The sequence below is a fragment of the Phasianus colchicus genome, chromosome 16 (assembly GCF_987193195.1).
Source record: "Phasianus colchicus chromosome 16, bPhaCol1.hap1.1, whole genome shotgun sequence".
NCBI lineage: Eukaryota > Metazoa > Chordata > Aves > Galliformes > Phasianidae > Phasianus > Phasianus colchicus.
Window position 1 is genome coordinate 1,741,053 of NC_143451.1, and position 7,906 is coordinate 1,748,958.

Here is a 7,906-nt window from a genome sequence, read left to right on the forward strand (position 1 = left end):
ACTCTGGATTTTTTCCAATAGCTAGGAGCATTAAAAAAACAAAACAAAACAAAACAAAACAAAACAAAACAAACAAAAAAAAAACACCACAAACAAACACAAAAGAAAACAAAAAAAGCACACACAAAACAAAAACAACCCAAACTTGACAAGAAAGTGAAGATTAACAGAACAGATATGCTTATCTTCTTCATGTAAGGAAGCTTGTAGGGATGGTTTCGTATCAACCAAATTTGCAAGATTCACCATTTAACAAATGCTGCTTCATGGTTTGGTACTCCTCAAAAGAGACAGCAAGTAGTTAAGCTATATTACATCCCTGGAAACCTGCTTTTTCTCCTCATTCACCCCCTCCTAAGCTTCTTAGGTATGATTTTGTTTCAAAACAATGATGCATAGCCATGAAACAGCTTTGCCCTTTATCACTAATAGGAGAAGATAAACCAAAGAGACCTGTTTATTCATTTTGGAGGAAAAAAAAAAATAATAAAAAGGCTTCTGTGCATTGCAGTAATGTAATTCCTAATCAATGACAGTCGTTTTAACAGATTTATGGGTTTTTAATTTCTAAGATTAATGGCTACATACATTGATGCTGTCAAAATGACAGTATCATGGTCACGTACTTCATGAAACAGAGAGTGACCTCCTGCCAGACACGTCCTTAAGGAAATGTAATTATTGCTGCCCATTTTACAGCGCTTAACTTTTTTTCCCCTTGGTAAGTGACAAGAGAATGGGTTTTGAGAATAAATTAATTTTTCTAGATGAACTGTTAACCCTTCATGCCTGGCAGCTGGTTTCATTAACTCAATGCCTGCATACTGTTTTCTGAGTTGGCCCTGGCAAACAAATCAATGCCAGAAGGACCATCTGGAGCACTCAACTCCAGCAGCTCTGGGAAAGGATCAGATCTGCAGTGTGATTGTCTTCTTTTGGGCTGTTAATGTAGCACTACACTCAGTGTCACAACTTTTCCTGTATTTGCGTGTATATATGGAGCAGTAAACATCTGCATACTCAACACAGCATACACCAGGGAGCTACCAAATGCAGTTCCAGGGTATTTACATTTGGGGGAAGATAGCTTCATTTGAAAATGTTTTGTATACGATTAAGGCATTTATCTCCAAGTAATGGCCTCATAGTGGTTTCACACAGGCAACAATGTATTGAAAAATAAGACTGCATTTTGTCTGGCAGAGGAATTTCTAGCACTGGTGTGTTTAAACAAAACCTCTCATCAGCAGTCAGTCAGTAAGTTCCCATGTTGGGAAGCAGACTCTGCTCCATAGGCAGGTCATCTAAATATCATAACTTACGGGGAAATCTGCTGTCAATGAGCAACAGCAGTGCAGTGCCTTAAAGATCCCAAGAGGCCAGGAAGCAAAGTTACTGATGATCAAGAGATTTAATTCAGCATAATTTCCTGCATCTTCTTCTTCTCTGTGGTACTTATCTCTCAGAAGTGAAATATTTGCGTATGTGAAGAAGATCACAGTGTCCTGAAAGGCTTCTGGTGAGATCAGCTCCCTTTCCAAGAGGGAGCTAAGGGTAGGTGTTTAGGGTTGTAGGAGCAGTCAGTGGCAAAACTGGCAAGAGTTGTGTCTGGAAATCGAAATTCCCTTACTGGTACTTTTAAATGTGCACTTCCTTCTCATTTTTCTGTATGGTAATGCTGGGGACACTTTGCTCCTCGTCCTTACACTTGCCAAAACTTACTGCAGAAAGATGCTTTCCTCCGCTGTGAGTTGTCCACACAGTGCAATGGCAATGAAGTGTTAGTTCTTAGAACGGAGAAATTTATGTTGTACCCAGAAATGTTTTTTTTTTTTTTTTTTTTTAAGTAAAAGTTGGAATTAAATAGTTTTTGTTTGTTTGTTTATTTGTTTAAATAAAACATGTACCCAAAGGGCACCTGGCCCTTCCTGCTTCAGCTGCAGTATTTACCACTGTCACCTCTGGCAGGAAAGCAGTAGGGTGGGAGCACAGAATGCTTATTGTTTAATATGTAAACAATAAAGGCAGCCCTTGTTAATCTGTGAGAATTTACGATTTTACGATTATCTTGTTAACTTGTTAAAATGGCAGTAGGTCTCCTTGGCTTTCCTTACAAGCACAGAGATGCTTTAAGATAGTGAGCTATCACAGACCTTATTTTTATTTTTGCTTGTCATGTTTTCTGGCTCAGATCTTGTAAGGTTGTTCTCCCCAAAGGATTTGGAGATTATAGAAACTCGTATCCATGCATTAATAGCCATCTTGGAAAGTGCACCCTCCCTTGGTCTCTGGCGCTTTTTTCACAGTCATGAGTGTCTTCCAGAACATCTGTAGCTCCTTAATGTTTCATACACACGCATTCATTGCAAAAGTGTATCATCAGGTTCTTGGCCTCTTCCTGTGCCTGACCTGCTTTGCTGTGCATTGAGACCATGTCCTCTGGTGCAAGCAGCTCATTTCAGATCTGAGGACAGTGGCATGACAAGGCAAGCGTGACCTAAATTGCTGACCTGGATGTTGGCGCATTTTCCCTGGAAATATGCAGATTTTTTCTACTTGAATCTTTAAACCATTACAAAGAAGCACATTTGCTTCTACAGCTAGGCAACAGTCTTCACTGCATTTCCCACAGTTTTTTCTCAAGTGACCAGACACTGTGCTGTGGCAGCATTTGGTACTGATGGAGGCACACGCAACCTAGTACAGCATTGTCAGATCACACTGACATGCACTGCTGATCTGCATGCAGGGCCTGCATGTGTTTCACAGCGTCCTGGTAAAAGGCAGGGTTCTTCTGGAAACATGTCTTTGCTTTACAGAGCTGTCTTAATATCAGATCATCTATTTACAGTCATCTTTACAGCAGGTTTCTGTGTCAGTGCAGTTCTTAAAGCATCACCTCCCTCTCCCCTCTAGCCACACTGTGTGTAATGCACTGCAGAGTACCATCGGCCCTCTTGGCCACCAGGGCACTCTCCTGGCTCATGAAGTTCAATTTAGGAATTGCAGACATTTTGACAAAGACAAAGTTTGGGATGTAAAGGGCTGATCGAGATGAGCTGCTTCTCCCGATCATTCATTGCTTGGCTGAGAGTTTACAGGAAATTAGCAATTTACACTTTTGAGCCTGTTTGAACTGTAGTGCAAGTTTCATCAATGAGCATTCTGCAGCAGGTGGGGATGTGGTAGTGCTGAATGAGGAGACAGGGCTTTGCAGGTGCGGGAGATGGCTTTCCTGGGAGGCGAAGTCTGTGTGGTGGCACATAAAGCAGTTGGTATGGTGTGTTTAGAACTCTCTGCAAAATCTGTTTCTCTGCCTGCTTCACTTGAGAGCTGTCTGAGACTCATGGCCCATGAGGTTTGTGTTGAATTAGCTGAATGGTTGGCTACAGGAGGCTTCTGTGGATCCAAGTGATACTGGGGGCATTGGATATGCAAATGAGTTTCAGGACAATGTAAGAATACCTTCTGTAAGAATATAAAACCTGGAATTTCCTTGTCTAATATCTACAGCAATAAGCAATTAACAAAAAATGGAGCCACATTTCTCTTTGCTGACCACTGATACATTAGAGAAATGTGTGCAAAGGGAACACGCTGCAGTCCCAGTCTGGCTGTGGGGAGGTCACAGACTGAGCAGGAGGGATGCAAGCTGCCAACCAGCCACATTGGCTTTGCTAGGCCAAAGAAAGGTGCAGCAAAGTCTTTTAACTCCAAGTTTGTCTGCTTTCTAGAAAACTACTACAAAATACGCGCAATCTAAGTTTTCAATGTTTGGTCTCTTGTGAAAGTATGAAGATGAGTTTTGTGGAATTCCCTTAGTAGTTAATATTTTCATTTGGAACATCTAAAGCATTAAAAACTGATATCACACAGTGTAAAAGTGAGGAGAGAAGCAGGAAAAAATGTTTTGGTTTTTTTTTTGCCAAGCCTAACTCACTATTTTCATCTTTAGAGGGGAGCTATTCACCAGAAACTGTTCAGTACAGAGATGAAGGAAGGACTTTTCCTAGTGATAGTTAGGTTAACTCTCAAGAAAGGAGACCCAAGTATTAAGAGATATTAGATAGTAATTAGTGTGAACGCTAAATCACAGGGGATATGTGTGGTAAGAGCTGACTTGTCTGAATTTCCTCCAACAAGGCCTTGTGCCAAGGCCTGCTGATCAGCACAGCCCCAAAATGGCAGCCGCAGCCACCTCACGGAGCCAGACCCAGCTGCAGCCTGTGCCTCCTGCATGGTGCTGCTCAGGGGCCGCATCCAGGGGGTGCCCAGAGGCTCAGGTCAGGTCTGGACCCGCATTGCTTTGTAGGTTACGAGGATATATTTGCTGAATCCGAGAATGAGGGATTTTTTGGGGAGCAGTCTGCACAAGGTCTGGTGAATTTAGGACAGGAGCATGGATACAGTCTGTGTTTGGAGGCTTGCAAACTCTAAAGGACAGATGAGGAGACAATCAATTATATGAAGTTTTTATATACTTTTTGTCATAAAAGAACTATTAAATTCTCCAGCTGCTCCTCTATCAAGCCATTACTTATGACTGATTTCTTAGAGGCACCCGAGCATGAGTGGGGCAGGAGAAGCAATTTCCCTTCACAATTAGGTTTCTGAATGTTTGTGATATAGAGTGAAGCGCCATCACATCCAGACTCAAAGGCAAACAGCTGTCGAAGCAGCATTTCTACCCCATCAAGGGAAGGGAATCTTGACTAGTTTGTGGGTTTTTTTTTTTTTTTTTGTTTGTTTGTTTGTTTGACAAGCTCTTGGACACATGGTGCAGATCAAACCTTCCTCTAATGCTTCTGTGTCTGTGAGACTCATTTTGGGGAGAAATGCTGCTCTATAATTGGACATGAGTAGGGCTTGTTCACTGCAGAGAAAAATAAGTTGTTCTTATTCATTTATCCAAGGCTTCCACAGACAGGGAAAAGATGATGATACACCACTAAATAATAATGGCAAACTTGCCCCACTTGGCAGACATGGGGGGTTACCAACCAAGTGACGTGGTTGTCTCTTGTCCCTTCCTGAGGTTTCCTCTGGCCTGAAGAGCATCAAAGACTCTATTAGTCAATATCCCCCTGGCTTCGGGGAGACTTAGGGGTGTGTGGCCCAGACACTTCTGGCACATGTTTCAGTTCAGGATATTTCTTTCTTTACAGTTAGTAAAGCAGAATAGTGAAACACTGTAAATATGGGGAAGAAAGGGCTGCAGGTCGCTCCGCTATGCGGCAACTTTTCCTAGTCAGAAATAGAAATGCCTCTCAACAGCTTCCCTGGAGCTGCTGCTCTTTAGGGATCAGTGCAGGATCCCGGAAGGTTCCTATGGAGAGGATGCTGAAGAAGGGCTGCTCAGGTAGTGAAGGGCCATCGCTGTGTGGGTTGTGAGTACTGACTGCATCACTTATTTTCCAGACCTCCTATTGCTCTCTTTTAAGGTATCTGCTCTTCTCTGAGGTATCAGCTTTATGGCATAATTATTAAGGGTGTTGGGCCTTTGCCAGCCCACAGTGAACCAATGGACTTTGGCCAGAGCTTGGGTGGGATGCAGGGAGCTTCGCAAGCGGCAGTGCCCATTCACAGGGGCAGAGCTGGAAAATGTGATCTGGCAAAGCGTAAGGAGCATAGAGATGAATGCAGTAGGAATTGCAGGGTGGCTCTGGGAGGCCCTGTAAAACAAAGGCTTGACATCTTGAATTGTGCAGGATATTAATTTGGTAATAGATGATGTAACCATTTCCAGCACTGTCCAAACTGGAGGCTTGCTGTGCATGTGTATACTTGGGCTCTGAAGAACATGGGTTGGCTCTGACAGGAGGGAAATAAGCAATACTAATGTCAGAATAAATATGAAATAAATAAATAAATAAATGAACAGGACACCCAGGACTTAGCAAAGCAGCTAAGCAGCAAAAGGAACAGCAGCAGCAACTACCGGACTCCAATTCCAGGACTCCAGCAGTTTTATTCATTATAATAACACCTATTGACTCTTCAACTGTTTCATTACTATAGCTACCAAAATGGGTAGCATAGAGAAGAGCCTTGGTGCTGCCTGCATGCAAGCTTGCGGATGCAATGCCCCATTGAGTGAGGTTGCATCTCAGCATGGACACACAGGGAGGAAGTCTTTTCCTTCTTGGTGCAGCTGGTTGAGGCTGATATGGACTAAGGATGCTGTTCACATGCACAGTGCTGTACTGTCCTGTCATGTCCTGCTTTTATCCTACTGTCTGTTTAAGAAAGACTCCAAACTCTTCACTGTTTCCTCCTGGCCATTCCTTTCTCCCTACACCTTATAGTAGGATGTTTTCCAAATCTAATTTTAGAGAGTTGCTTTGGTGCTCCATCCTTTCGATCTTGTAAAAGTTGTTTTTCTCTGGCTGTAGCAATCTCTGGAGCTGCAAATGCAGAATGACCTTTCTGAGACTGTAGTCCTTTTTCAGGTCACCACTGCCATGCCATGGGTCATCCATGTCACACACACACAGAATCACAGAATTGTAGGGATTGGAGGATCCTCTGGAGATCCCTCGTTTGAGATCCCTGCTAAGGCAGGTTCCTTAGAGCACATTGCATAGGAAAGTGTCCAGGTGGGTTTTGAATATCTCTAGGGAAGGAGGTTCCACCACCTCCCTGGCAGCTTGCTTTAGTTCTCTGTCCTTCTGTGGCTGGGCAGGCTGTGAGCAGCCCCTTCTCTGCCTGCATTGCTCTCCAACTCTGTGTGGAGCTAGTAGGATCCCTTTGAGTCTGACCCTGAAAAGCACTGACCTTTTTTGCTGCTTTGCACTTTAGCAACTTCATTCTTTTCTTTGTGCCTCCTGGACTTCTCCATCCCAAAGAACCAAACTGATGCTTTTCCAGATTTTACAATTTTTTTAGTTACACTAATGCACTCCTGTATTAGCTGACAGTTTAGCAATATGGCCACTGCCTTCTGCCTGTGGATTCCCTGGTGCTGTTTCCCTGATTCCCCCCACACTTGATAATTCCTAGTTGTTTAATTAAACTGCAAATTTCATTCCTTCCCTATTCATTCTCCTCTCCGAATCACTGATGCAGTTGCTTGTGCTGAGCATGATGGTTTTGCATGTTAAGCAGGTTTCTCCTTCAGCTATTCCACAGATGTGTATCCTCATCTTCACCCTGCAAGCACCACCACCCTCTCAGAGCTGCAGCCGTGAGCACAAAGCACCATTTCCATCTCAGTGTCTGCAGGGTTTGCCTTTGAGAGGTGAATTTTCAGGCACGTGCCTTCCCGCAGGCAGCTGCCGAGCTGTTGATTGCTGGATATGCACTCTTGGTAAAGGTTACACCGGTGCAATATTGGCTTAAGGGAAAATCTGTGTGTCTGTTCCTGCAGGCAGCTGATTAACCAGCCAGCTGTGGCCAGATGTCTGAGATCCTCCGGGATAACCGCCACCTTAAGAGCTCACATGGATGACTTTGGGTTGGGTTGCTGTTGCTTTGTAACGTGCTCAGGCTCGGTGCTGCAGGGTTCTGAACCATCTTTCATGTCCAAGTACCAGAGTGCGTGGGCTGAACGCTGGAGGGGGTCCCTCCCTGTGATGATTTTGACTTTCTGGTTTTGCCGAGAGCAAGAGACTCTGAGAAGTACCTAGGTTCTTTTCACTTTGTACTTTTCTAACCTCAGTCAGATGTAATCTATAAAGCAGCTTTCAGCTAATCCTTTTCCCACGTAACCACTGTTATCACCCATGATAAATAACAGTAGGTTCTATTTTAAAAAGATTGATCAGAAAGATGTAGATGACATGATTCACTCGATATCAATAATTTGCAATAAAAGTACTGGCATTTTCTGGTCTCTGTTTTGGCACACCAGGGCTCTGTGCCTTATGCTTCAGGGCTTGTTCTCATCTTCATATCCCCTTACATGGAA